At 42.9% G+C, this 14,347-nt stretch overlaps 1 protein-coding gene and 1 pseudogene across 4 annotated transcripts in view; one reads left to right on the top strand and one right to left on the bottom strand.

Annotated features, from left to right (window-relative positions):
• Nucleotides 1-14,347, bottom strand: part of LOC138822751 (MICOS complex subunit Mic25-like) — a 222,252-nt gene that overhangs the window by 117,409 nt on the left and 90,496 nt on the right. The window lies entirely within an intron of this gene.
• The window catches only part of LOC138822660 (uncharacterized protein KIAA1143 homolog pseudogene), a 1,379-nt pseudogene continuing 817 nt past the window's right edge, over nt 13,786-14,347 (top strand).

Raw genomic sequence — 14,347 nt, 5'->3', positions numbered from 1 at the left:
CCACTTTCTATGTGGAAGAATAGCTCAAAACTCAAGTGGTCTAAGGAAGTTCAAACTGCTCAAACACTGTGAAATGGGTGGCTTGAAATTCAAATTTTCTCTTTCCACACTTCTGGAGGGTGGGAAGTCCAAGATCATGATGGGAGGAGATTTGGCATCCTGAGAAGAAGGGCTTCCTCCTCTGAAGATGGCTATATGGTAGAGGGAAAGGGAATTTCAGTCTATCTTCTCATAAGAACACTGATTCCATGGTGGAGGCTCATACTTACAACCTCATCTAAACTTAATCACCTGCCAAAGGCCTCACCCCATAATTCCCTCACATGGGGAGGGGTGCCAAATGTCCACTCCAGAACTTTTGAGGAAAACAAAGTGATAAAATCCAGGAAAAAAAATGCAGCCAGTCACTGGTGGCTCACACCTACAATCCTAACTACTCAGGAGGCTGAGCTCTGAGGCTCACAGTTCAAAGCCATCCCAGGCAGGAAAGTCCCTGAGACTATTATCTCCAATTAACCACCAGAAAACTGGAAGTGGCACTGTGGCTCAAAGTGGTAGAGTGTTTGTTAGCCTTGAGCAAGAGTTCAGGGACAGCGCCCAGACCCTGAGTTCATGCCTCACAACCAAAGAAAAAAAAGGAAAAGAAAATGTAACCCAGTGAAGGCCTTGAACAATGAGTCACAGGCAGAAGCTGGGAGGACATCAACATGTAGAAGAATGGAATGCCCTGGTCAGGTAGAGGGCTTTTATAAAATGTTCCTGAGAACAGGTCCCATCTGGTGCCACAACAAGAGGTAGACACCAAACAGAAAGCCAGAAATCTGAGTTTGAGGCACAACAACATCTGGAAACTAAGTTCATACTAGCTGAGGTGGGCACTCAGAATACTACTCCAGACAGGAGAACCCAAAGTCTTCATAAAAACTGCCCAATCTCTGACAGACTCCTGAACTACACATATGCAAGGAAAATCTATAGCAGGTAATAAAAAAATAGCCATTGGAGATAACTTGGCAGCTGTAAGCCCTGATATTAGAAAAGAACATGCCAAATCCATCATCTATAGATCCACTTTAAGAAGCTGAGAAAAACCAACTAATTAAGCCCAAAGTAAGCAGAAAAAAAAGAAGTAATAAAAACAGGAGAGTGGAAATCAATGAAAGAACAAATCAACAGAGCCAAAAGTTGGTTCTTTGAAGAGATCAACAAAATTCATAAATTCCAAGCTGAACTGATAAGACAAAAAAGAAAATACAAATGATCAATATGTGAAATGAAAGGAGAGATATCGCTGAGTGTTACAAATACTGCAAGCTGTCCAACTGTATGTCAATTAACACACACACGTACTCGCACACGCGCGCACATACATACACACACACACACACGTGCGTGTGTGCTCCTGGGGTGTGATGAGGACATGAAGGACAATGTTGCTAGGGATGCTCTGGGGAAGGTCTCTCCTGACACGCAGGAAGGCCTGGCTATGACAGGGCCTGAAAACACCTAACGCCAACATCTAATCCTCCAGCGAAACACTTCTTTCTTCTTGCCAGGGAACACATGAGATCCACATGAAGGCAATCTTGAGTAGAGCCATCAAGTTCAAATGGCTGCCATTGTATGACACTCAACACAGAAATCCCTGCTTTCTGAACCCCAGAATGGCCTCTGTCTAAGCCTGACTTGTCAGCTGCCTGTCAGGTCTAGGGGCCCACAAGGTCCTCCTGGCAATCTCTTTAAGTTAGTCAGAGTTGTTTTTCATTGCTTGTAACTAAAGGCTTCCAACTGCTACCAGTGAGTTGACATCCCTGGTCAGGACAAATGGCAGGTATGGTGACTGCTGCCAGAAGGTAGGAACAAACCACTTTTGTAGGAGGAAAGACATTGGCATCTGGGCCAATGTCAGAGGCTACTGACCTCTCTGTGGCAGGAACCCTACACCCAAACCTCAGAACAGTCTCTTCCACTCAGCTTCAGTAAAGTCTAGTGACCTGAGATCTTATAAAGGTGATGAAACCCTAAGTTTTTGGTGTGACCAAAAAATTAACAAGGAGAGAGGGGACAATAGGATTCTCTTGGGGCCAAGGATCATCCTGGAGGTTTTGAAATTTTTTTTTAATAGTTCATCTTTTTTTTTTTTTTTTTGGCAGATGTGGGGCCTGAACTCTGGGCCTGGGCTCTGTCCCTTAGCTCTTCAGCTCAAGGCTAGCGCTCTACCCCGGCTTTATATTAAGAACCACCAATCCTTCAAGATAACGTATGTATCCTCTTATCAAGTGAGAGTACAAGACCCATGGGAGAAGCAAGACTTGCCTCTGCCTCTGAGCCCAATACCTTAAGTTTCTCCCCTGACATGGCTTCACAGTCAGCTTGAGAAAGGATACAGGCTGAAAGACACAGACCACACCACACCCCAGGGCCCACCATCACACAATAGCTGTGGTTTGCTGCCCTTGGGGAGTGAGCGCTACACTCCCTTAGCAGCCCAGCAAGTTAGGCTAGAGACCCCTAGTTCACATTAGCTGTTCTGAGCATTCAAAAAGCTTCTCCAGTAACTTATCTAATTAACTTGGTTCCTAGGTATTAGGGGAGGGAGACAGGAGGAGTTCTCCCTTTTACAGACTTGAGAACAAAAGAAAGGAGGCAGTCAACTTAATGAATTACTTGCAGTGGAGCAGAAGGAGTAAGGCAGATTTGATTCTCAGTGGGGTGTTGTATTCACCTTTTCCTGCTGTTCACTCCATTGCTATTTCTTAAGCAAGTACTGTGTGCCAGACCCTGAAGCATTAAGCACATTCCCTGCTCTCAAGCTCACAGTTTGACTAAGAATGGCAGAAAACAGCTAACTGCTCATTCACTTAGTCACTAGCTCATCAGCTAAACAATGTACAGCAAGAAGGATAAAGAAACCCATCCAGAGTACTGGTGGTATGTAACCCCTGCTTTCATTGTATTTGATGTTGGTATAATCTGTGGAGGGGAAGGGCAAAAACAAACCATTTAAATAGGTGGGCTGGGAAGGTGGCTCAGTGGTAAAGTGCTTGCCTTGCATGCCTGAGGCCCTGGGTTCTATTCCTCAGCACCACTAAGCAAAAAGAAAAAAGCCAGAAGTGGTGCTGTGGCTCAAGTGGTAGAGCGCTAGCCTTGAGCTGAAGAGCTGAGGGACAGCTCCCAGGCCCAGAGTACAGGACCCAAAAAAAAAAAAAAAATAGGATACAGGTGGACCCATTGCAACAATGAGATATACAAGTTGTTATGTTGAAAAACAAACTTTACAACGTTGGCTGGGTGGGGGGGGATGGGGGATGGGGAATGGGAAGGGGAAACAAAGGAGGAGGCAACAATGCTTGATACAAAATGTACTCATTACCTTGCCCATGTAATTGTAACCCCTCTGTACGGTACTTTCATAATAAAAATTTTTTTTTTTAAAAGCTATCTCCTTTGATTTTCCCAGGGTCCCAGCTCTTACTGTGGGGGTCAACTGGGGTAAGGATGATAGATCCTTGTCACAGAGCAGGGCCTCCATGACTGAGCCTTCTATTCCCCCAAGCTCCAGGGCAAAGGTTTAAACTCTGTACAAGTTATATTTGCATTCTTCTGTGAGCTAAGGGTTACCAAACAGGGAGCGGCACTCAGATTTTCAACAAGTAAAACTGTATCATCTTTATGTTGTAAGATAACTCAGTTCCAAGAAACAGAGAAGCTACATTATGAGAGGTTAAATTGGGAGTCCTTATTGGAGAGCCAGCATCAGGAGGTGGACTCATCACAATGACCTATAGCCCCTAGAATACCCTTCACACTGTCAGAAAACTGAGCCATGAGAGCAGGAAAGGAAAGAAAGAGCAGAAAAACAATACTAACAAACCAGATCAGCTCCAATGGAGAGCTGAGTGGGATGCCATGGTGACTGGGGGGAGAGCCAGGAGACAGGACACAGAAGACAGTAGGCATGTCGTAATGGTGCCGAACTGGTCTGGGTCTAAATAGTGTCAGAGGCAGGGGGCAGGGTCACAGGAAACTTGAGGATCTCCCAATTTCAAGGCACAGGACTGGCAGACCCAGTACCCTATCATCCAAGTCCCCACCCCTGTCTCTAGAAATTCAGGCATGAAGACAAGATAGTACCAGTTAAACCCAATTCCCTATCCACCACATGGCCAAGATGGTACCAGTCAGACCCAGCTTTCCCACTTCACTCACATTAGCTGGATTCTCCCCTAAGTGACAGGTACTGGGCTATGCATTGGAGCCACAGGATATAGTCACTTAGCAAATACTTATTGGCTCCAACAATGTTACTGCTGCAAAGTTAGAGAAGAAAGGGCTTTGAGGGTGTGTGTGTGTATATATATATATATATATATATATATATATATATATACACACACATATATATGTTTATATACATACATATATATGTATGTATATATATATATATATATACATGCTCATTTAATTCATTTGTCAGATGGCATCAAGATGGAAAATGTCTTAGTACATTTAGTGTGGCTATCTGAAAACAAAAGAGATTTGATCCATTGAAACAGGGCTTTGAGGGGCTGGAAAGGTGGCTCAGTGGTAGAGCGCTTGCCTTGCATGCAGGAGGCCCTGGGTTCAATTCCTCAGCACCACACAAGCAAAAAAGAAAAAAAGCCGAAGTGGCACTGTGGCTCAAGTGGTAGAGTGCTAGCCTTGAGCTGAAGAGCTAAGGGACAGCGCCCAGGCCCAGAGTACAGGCCCCATGACCGGACCCAAAAAAAAAAAAGAAAAGAAAAGAAAAAGAAACAGGGCTTTGAGGGTGTTTTGGTTTTTTACTGCTATTAACTGAGACTGGCATATGAAGAAGGAACAAGCCTTCAGATGCAACACAGAAGGTGGATACAGGGAACAAGCCAAGTTCTGAGTTTTAGGGACCCGGCCTTCCCAAGTAGAGAGGTCAGGTGGACCTGATTACATAGCACAGAGCTTAGGTGAGCCACCAGCTTCCTAGGGATAATAAAAACTTCAGGATAAGAGAACATTTCCAGGACATGAGGACCACCTTTCCCCTCTCTCCTCCAACTTCTCAGATACCCTTGATGTACCAATTTTTTTCTCTCATCCCTTGGCAGATCACTGCCTCTCTCTAGTCAGATCGCCCCTCCCTATATACCTCTCAATATCCTCTACCTGTTTGTTTCTACTTTTAAGTCTTAAAGCTCATTTCTTCTGGGAAGCCTTCCCTGGTCCCCCAAACTTTGGTGTCCTTTCCAAGGAGCCCATAAAGACAAAAAGCTCAGCTCTAGTCACTGGTATGATCTAGTCCTGGTTCTCCCATAGACCGTGGACCTGGGATGGAGGTAGAACCAGAGGAGAGGTCTTCCTAGATTACTGCTGTCAATGCACAATTGAATTGAGGAGCACTGGTGCAAGGGCCAAAGGGCACGACTCTGAGTGCTCACTCACCTTTTATTCACTAGATTTAAGGCCCTAGAAAAGTGATACTCCATCTGCATCTATTGGAATGGACTGTTCTTCACCAGGCCCCTGACAAAGCAAAGATGCAGCCACACAGAGATGGGTAAGTACAATCACTGTCAGCACAAAAAATGTAGTCTTCAAGCAAGTGTTTCCATCCATCACAGTCATTCCAAACTCTGGTTAACAGAACTGTGACAATGCAAAGAAAAAGTAGAACCAAGAACTTGTTTGAGAGGTCACAGTCCTCCCAGCACTAGCATTATTAGCCTTAATTATTTAAGTAAAGGCTTTGCCTGATGACTTCATTTGGCCACAGGAAAAGTTTAAGTAGAGTATGCTTCCTGATTCATCTTCTCATGGCTACTGGCAGCTGACAATTACTAAAGGAGCATATCTAGTGAAAATATAGAAGAGAGTCCTTCATTCTTCAGAATGAAACAAATGATCACAGACAGAGGCACAGAACTGCCAAAAGGAAATAAACTGCAATGGAAAGGGGGTAAACATGTTGCATCATCCAGGAAACAGTAACACAAAGAAGACAACCAAGTTCTATGCTACTTACAGTAAAGAAGTAAGCCTGTAAACATAAAGAACATAAAAAAGATTTAACATGAAAGGCTGGAAAATGACATACTAAATGCTAGAAGAACAAAGGGTCAACCGAATCAACAGTGAAACCTACTAGATACTATGTTGGAAATGAACTATATAACTTGGAGGGAAGGGAAGTTGGAAGGGGAAAAACTGGTAAGGAATGAGGGAGACAGTGATACTGTTCAAAAGGAAATGCATTCATTACCTGACATATCGTAACCCCTATGTACATCATCCTTACAACAAAATTTAAGAAAAAAATAAAATAAATGCTAAAAGAGAGCAAAAGCAGTTAATGTCAAAGTAGCATGTAAAGCAAGACATTTTATGAAAGACATTTCACAAAGATAAAAGAATCATTTTGGCATGAGTTAAAAGTCTCAGATTTACATGAACCTATTAATTCTTTAAATATTTATTAAATACTAAAGTAAAACCTGACATGACTTAAAAGAGAAACAGACAAACTTAAAAGCATAACCATGGAGCAGACACTTGGTAACTGACAAGAGACAATTCAATAAGGATAGAGAACCGGAGCAACACAATTAACCAGCTACATGCAATTGACATACATGGAGCAATGCAGCCAACAACTGAAAAGACTAAACCAAATGTACTGCTTTCAAGTATAATGTAGTATTTTCCACAACAAACCACAGGCTATAAAGCATGTCATAATAAATTTCATGTATTGAAATCATACAAACTGTGTTCTTTGATGACCAGGGAATCAAGGTAGAAATCAACAACAGAATAACTAAATTTTTAAATACAAAAAGCCAAGTGTTAGTAAATAGCATACTTCTAGTGACCCATGCCTCAAATTTAAAACAAAAAATCATAATAGAATCAGGAAATATCTTGAAGTAAAAAAATCATGAAAATATGACACATAAAAATAGTGAATGAGGAAAAAGTTGTGCCAAAAGGAAAAGTTGCTGCTTCAGAAGACTATATTAGAGCTTGGTAAGAAATGTATGCATTATCCTGCCCATGTAATTGTAGCACCTCTGTACAGTATGTTCTCAAATAAAATAAAAAAAAAAGAAGACTATATTAGAATAAGTATTTAGTCAACAACCTAAGCTTCTACCTTCTGAAGCAAGCTAGAAAAAAAAGGAGCAATAAAATCCTAAATAGCAGAAAAAAAAAAACAAAACAGAAAACAACCTTAAGAAGGTGGATGAAAACAGTATTAAAGAATAGGGATGAAAACAATAAAAAAAAAACCTGGATAAAAAAATCAATGTACAATTTGAAAAATCACATTGGGTTCTTGAAAACTTCTCAGTAACTTAGAAAAAGAAATCTAAGTAGCTGCCCAGTGTCAGTGGCTTACACCTATAATCATAACTCTCAGATGGCTGAGATCCCAGTCAGGAAAGTCTGCAAGACTGTAATCTGTAATTAACCTCCAAAAAGCCAGAAGTGGAGCAATAAAGCTAAGGCACAGCACCTAGGCCAAGTTCAAGATCCAGTATCAGCAGCAAGTACATGGGTACATACGCGCGCGTGCGCGTACACACACACACACACACACACACTCTGAATAGCTGTTAAAACTTACAGCTAATATACTTAATGAAAAATATCAAATATTTTCCCCCTAAATCTATAATTAAAGAATGCTCCCTATATTAATTTCAAATCAAAATTGCATTGATGTCAGCCAGTGTGATAAAGAAAAGTTGAAATTTTAAAAAAATTCTACCTTTAGACTGGAATAAAAAAGTTGCCATGATTCAGATGACATGACACTTTATTTGTAAAAAGAAAAAAAAAATCTAAGAATATACAATATATAAAGTAGTAAGTTGATTGTCAAGTTACAAGGTAAGAAGTCACAAAATAAAAATCAATTTTATTTCTATCTGCCAACAATAAACAAAAACTAAAGGAAAAAGGAATAGCATTTTCATTAGCAAAAATAAAATGTGTAGGAGTGTATCTACCAAAAAAGATCACTTCAGAAAAGTAAATAAAACATTACTGGGAAAGCCTAAACAAATATAAGTCATTATATAATAGAAATTACATATAATTATATATTATGTTCATCAAAAGTCATATGTAAAAATATCCACAGCAACATCATTTATAATAGCCCCAAACTAGGAACAATCTAAATATTCATTATGTAGACCAGATAAACAATATATATATACAGAAAATCATATTGTACAATGTCCATTTATATAACACGTAAGAGTAGGCAAAACAATTGGTGGTGATAGAAGTCCAATGAGTCGCTACGTTTGGGGAGTACTCATTAGGAGGGGACCCTTACATGACGCTAGCTAAATACTGATCTAGGTAACTAGACCTATGTATTAAGCTATTACTTCAGATTTATATGTTGGTTACACCTCAACTAAATGCATATTTTAAAAAATACCCTGAACAGCCATTGTGGCCAGGGGGGCACAAGCAGATAAGAAATAAATGCCTCTAGGAGCATTTCCTGGAAAGATGGATGAAGACATGAGTTATTTTTTTCTAGGGGCTTGGTGTGAGCTGGACAGTTCCTTCAAGCTGCTGTAGCCACCACATCAATAATATTCAGTGAAACTGGATGCTAGCAATTCATGCCTATAATTCTAGGTGCTTGGAATGCAGAGGTAAGACGGATTGAAGACTGAGGTTGACCTAGGCACAGAAAAGTTCATCAAACTCTCATCTCAACCAATAGCTGGACATGGTAGTGTATAACGATCTTAACTTTGCAGGAGACTAAGACTGGGAGGTCAGTCCAGGCAACAGAAAAGGCTGGGCAGGTAGTTCCTGCCTATTATCTCAGGCACAACCGTAACTATAAACAGGAGGATCATGGTCCAGGTTGGTGGGAGCCAAAAGGGCTAGAAGTATGACACAACTGGTAGAACTCCTGCCTAGCAAGCATGAAGCCCTGACTTCACTTCTCAGCGTAAGCATTCACAAAAAGAGACAGAAAAGAGGAGAGAGGGAGGAAGAATGGGGGGAAGGAAAGAGGAGGGAGAAGGAGAAAAGGGGAGAGGGAGGGAGGGAAGGAGAGAAAAAGAGAGAGAGAGAGAGAGAGAGAGAGAGAGAGAGAGAGAGAGAGAGAGAGAGAGAGAGAGAGAGAGAGCTGGGACTTAAATTCAAGTTTATTTCCACACTAACAGCAGACAGTGGGCAAGGAAGGTGGTCAAGCTGTTGCGGAGTAAGTTCTGGCCAATACTTAATAAACTGATAAACTGAAGGGCTAACAGAGCAGCCACTCCTAGGTGGCTGTAAGAATTCAGATCTATTGTGCTTGTACTTGATCTCAAGGCATTCTGTTAAAAAAAAAAATCTAGAGAAAGAACTAGAAACCAAGAGCTTCAAATCCTGCCTTTCTACTCCAGCATGATGTGGTAGGAGCTCAAGGGACAGGCACCTTGCGGAAGGATAACTGCCAGTGGACATGAAGTCTGCTAAGAGGCACAGCAGGACTGCCTGGCATCACAGTACTGCTTCAGGCTGGTCTGTGAAACATCTTAGAAATCACCTACACGCGTCTCCCTGGCACCTTGTGGGCAGCAAGCATATAGACCACCATTCTATAGGCAGCTGCACATCTCCAGCCAGATTTAGACTGTAGGCCATGCCTTGAGGCCTGATTCAGGAGAGACCAAAGTTTTCACAGAGAAGGGAATGAGGCAGTAAGGAGATGCAAAGGGCTACAGCTGCCATCTGATGATCTCTGTCTGAAGAAAGGTCTTTGGTAATGAGGCCCACCGTGTTTCAGGAAGAGACTCACTACACGGAGCTCTGAATGGCAATGGCCAATCCGCTCAGCTTCTGTAGGCAGAAGAGCTCATCTTCTAACTGGTGAAAGGTGAAGGCCACCGTGTTGCCATGGTGACTGGTATTAGAGAACACTGGGGCCCATGGAGATAGGCTATCACTTCATAGGCCTTCACTTATTTTTCTCTTAAAAATACATTTTAATACCAAGTCAAAATCAGTACAGGTAATAAACATAATGAAAGGCAGAGAAGCAGGCTGGCTGTCTCCAAGGAGATCTCGTCACCTTTGGGAGATGCACTGAGAACAGCTAAATGCTCCCTACCCTGCAAGTGCTTATGGAACAAGGGCCTGGCAAAGAGACTGGGTTGATTTTCATGGAAGACAAAAAGTCAAATACCACCAAAGCACCTGTTTAAGGAAGAAGAGGAGGTCATCGCAAATAATTATAATAATGGCAGAAAATGCTGATTTCCACCTTTGGGGCTACCCAAAGTATAAACCTCGAGAGGAGGAAATATGTTTCCCATCCCATGAGTGAAGAGCCATCTAAAAAGTCACCTAAAAATAGAGGACACAGTCACCATCTTTTGCTCTACTGGTCATTCCGTCTATCCTCACGAGGCTGCAGGGGCAGAGCTGGGCAGCGGCCAAATCAAGATCAAACTCAGGCCTTGGTGCTGGTGCTCAGCACAATCTGCATTTCTTAGGCAGCCTATAACTTGGACCTGAGAGACCAGCTGCATTTCTAAAAGGGAGTGAGAAGTGTGTTGTGAGAAGAAGACACTCCGGGTTGACACAGACACCAGCACAGGGCAAAGGAGGGAAAAAGGAAGTCAAAGGGTCACAAGGCAGAAAGGAAGGTTCAGATTCAGCCAGGTCTCTAAGGGCCTTAAATGCCACCTAGACAGCAGGGACTGGGTTCGGTTCAGCAGAGAATGAAAACAAGATTATGAACTATCAAGGGCAACAGCAGCTGAGTGGCCTGCTACACTACCCCCTGAGGACAGAGTTGTGCTAGGGAGGCCTGCGGGCAAAGGCCAGGCCTCACCAAAGCAGGCTCTTACAGACTCAGCCTTTTGTGGGTGACAGCACAGATGTGGGGCAGGGAAATGCACAGTCAGCTGGCAGCAAGAGAGAGGGAATCAGGGTCTTTTTTTGGGAACTATCAATGCCCTAGAAGTGGCTTTCCGACATCTGCCAGGAAAGCTTTTCATTAAAAAAAAAAAAAAAAAAGCAAAAGGAAAATCTATCTGGCAAAACCCCAACATACTCGATTGTAAAGAGAAAACAACCAAACTGCACTTCTTTCTGTAGGACTCTGCTGCCTTCTGGCTTTCCAGTCATGAACACAGACATGGAAGGCCATTTTTCAGAGGTGCTGGGGCCCTGAGCTCACAGGTCAGAAAGAAAAGAAGTAAATGTTTAAGGCACTAAAGTCTTCTCACTTTCTCTTGAATAATTCATTTGAAGTCGAGAGTTCATGCCTGCTTTGACTACGGTAGGTAAATCTATTCAGAAGAAAGTGCTCAAGAACAAGTCTGGGAGCCTCCTCTGTCCCAGGTCTCTAGTGGGCTTTCAAGTAGCAATCCCTGGAGTTTAGACACATCTGAGGAAGTCCTGGGACTCTGAATGTTAGCTCCTTCCTAAGGGAGACAGCTTTCCTATCAACTACAGCTGCTTGGCTGCAGAAGTACACACTAAGCAAGTTCATCACACCACAACAGAGCCAAACAATGGCTCCTGGGTCCCTACAGCCACTTAGCTATGGGCCGCTTGGTAAGGGTTAATCACAGATAACTTGACTCCATCAACAAGAAAGCATCAAGCTGGCTTTGTATCTGTCTCTCTTCCTATTCCCCCAATAATTCTTTTCAAGCACCAATTTGCACTGATGATGAAGAAATTAGAAACAACAGTATTTTCCTGTTCACGTGCCTCTAGGATATGGGCTAGAGGCAAGCATGGATACACAAGTACTCCAGGAACCCTGACTTAGAGGTGGAAAACAGGAGGAATATGAAGACATGAAGGAGCAGGCAGACAACAGAGAAGCAGAGAGAAGTGTACTGCGACAGTGGGAGTGGCTTTTGTGCTTGATGTCAACAGACCTCTATCCATGGCACAAGACCAGGAAAGCACCTTTTAAGCAGAGGCCCATTCTAAACAAAGCACAGAGGGAAGGAACAACAGATTTTTCTGCAGATAGTGCAATGGTTCTCTGTACCTTCCACAGGCAGGCAAGTTTCTTCCTGAGGGAAAAGCTGGCCAAGAGCAGCAGAGGCACAGCTATGTACCTGCATGACCAGATATGAAGCTGAGGACTTGAGGACAGAAACAAAGGACAGCCACTGCATGCTTTTGAGCAAAGGATTAACATAATCAGATATGTGCTACGGATGGATAATTTGGAGCCAGGTGGAAGGAAACAAGGATTAGTGACAGATCAGTTAGGGACCTAGAGTGCACAGGAGTCACAGCAAGGGGCTGGACCAGAAGAATAGGCTGAGAAGCAGGGTGATTTAAGAGAAGACACACGGGTTCAGGGAGGTAGACTGGGAACTGAACCAGGGAGAAAGAGGCTGTATGTTCACAAATTTCCAGCCTACACAGAGAGGTAGATAGATGAATGGGAAGATAGGACAAACTCTCCCCTATACATGCCATAGTGTCACAGAGTTGCAGAATTAAAGTCTGAAAATGGCCAGAACCCTGGGAAAAGAGGAAATTACCTAGAGAGTCTATAATAGGGGTTACATCTCTAAGGGAGTACCAACATTTAAGGATCAGGTAAGAAATAATTAACAGAGATTTACAGGAAACATAGCCCTACAATATGAAGGGCTTATGATACAAACTTATTCCCATGTTTCTTCAAAACTAAGTCTCGGGCTGGGAAGGTGGCTCAGTGGTAGAGCGCTTGCCTTGCATGCTCGAGGCCCTGGGTTCGATTCCTCAGCACCACATAAGCAAAAAGAAAAAAGCCGGAAGTGGCGGTGTGGCTCATAGTGGTAGAGCGCTAGCCTTGAGCTGAAGAGCTGAGGGACAGTGCCCAGGCCCAGAGTTCAGGCCCCACGACCGGACCCCAAAAAAAAAAAAAAAAAAAACTAAGTCTCGGGGCTGGGAAAGTGGCTCAGTGGCCTCGCATGCATGAGGCCCTGGGTTCGATTCCTCAGCACCACCTAAGTAGAAAAAACCTGAAGTGGTACTGTTCAAGTGGTAGAGTACCAGCCTGAGCTGAAAAGCTGAGGGACAGTGCCCAGGCCCAGAGTTCAGGCCCCACAACCAACAAAAACAAAAAAAGTAAAAACTAAGTCTCCTGGGGTCTGGAATAGATTCATAAAGGACTTTCTGCCTGTTCTTCAGAGATGAATTCCCTTAAGGAGGCAAAGAGGTGGTGACATAGCTACCTCCAGCCCCTTTCCTTTTTCTTTAGAGACATCTTTTCTGCTCAGACCTCTTTCTTGTCACATGTTTCAGTACAATGTACTTCAATCAGAAACATAAAATCAAACCACAATTCAATATTATTTGTACACTAATTACTACCAAATTAGCTATATCTAATGCTAGATTCAAAACAGATGCCAGAGTCATGATTGAGCTAGACTTGGACTGTTCTACAGATTATTCTCCCATTGGGAAGAGAACTAAGATCTGGACCTTATGGCTTCCTAGTAGATCCCTCAACTCACCATGAGTGATGCTTTGAAGCCAACAACTGCCTGTACTCCACTTAGGGCCACTTCATGTTTCTAGGGCTGGTACACGGACACGGACCTTCTACTACTACCAAGAACCAAAGCAGAAAAGCTCAGTAACTCAGGCCATCCAGCTGATAGAGTGTGGGTTTCTGTATGTGAGCTCCCATCAATGAGTCACAGGTCAGCGCTTAGCCTTCTACTCATTAGTGGTGGAGAGGGCCTGGTTCTTCATGTCTCAAATAAAGCTTTCTTTCTTTTCAAAGGGTACATGATGATTCCTGGAGCTAAGGGTAAGGAAATGCACTCAGCAGTGGCTTAGTAGGTATTCAGGACTGCATGTTTCCTCCAGCCTTTTCTCTCACTCGGGATTACAGTGTAGAGATAGTCACGTTAGGAAAATTCAGAAAAGAAAGGTGACCACTTATATTCCTCATATGTCTATCTCATGTCTTCTTAAACCATCAAGGTTTAAGAAGTATGTTAAAATAATGACAGTTACGTAGCTTATGACAATTTTGAGTTTGACCCTTAACAGTTATCTGGTGTGACCATCAAGGTAGGGACACCCTCCCTTTCAGGAGATGAGAAAGCCAGGACTTCTGAAGGGGCATGACTTAGCCAAGGGCATGTGGCCAATAAAAGGCAAATGGAGTGCTGAGCTCAGAAGTTGGAAGAATTCAAGCCAGGTGACAGTGGCTCACCTATATGCCTAGCTACTCGGGAGACTGAGATCTGAGGATTGCAATTTGAAGCCATCCTAGGTAGAAAAATCTAAGAGACTCTTATCACCCCTTAATCAGCAAAAAGCTGGAGGTGGAGCTCAACTGGTA

The sequence above is a fragment of the Dipodomys merriami genome, unplaced genomic scaffold, assembly GCF_024711535.1.
Source record: "Dipodomys merriami isolate MVZ:Mamm:240054 unplaced genomic scaffold, mDipMer1.0.p SCAF_114, whole genome shotgun sequence".
Classification (NCBI taxonomy): Eukaryota; Metazoa; Chordata; class Mammalia; order Rodentia; family Heteromyidae; genus Dipodomys; species Dipodomys merriami.
This window is presented reverse-complemented; position numbering and strand designations above follow the sequence as displayed.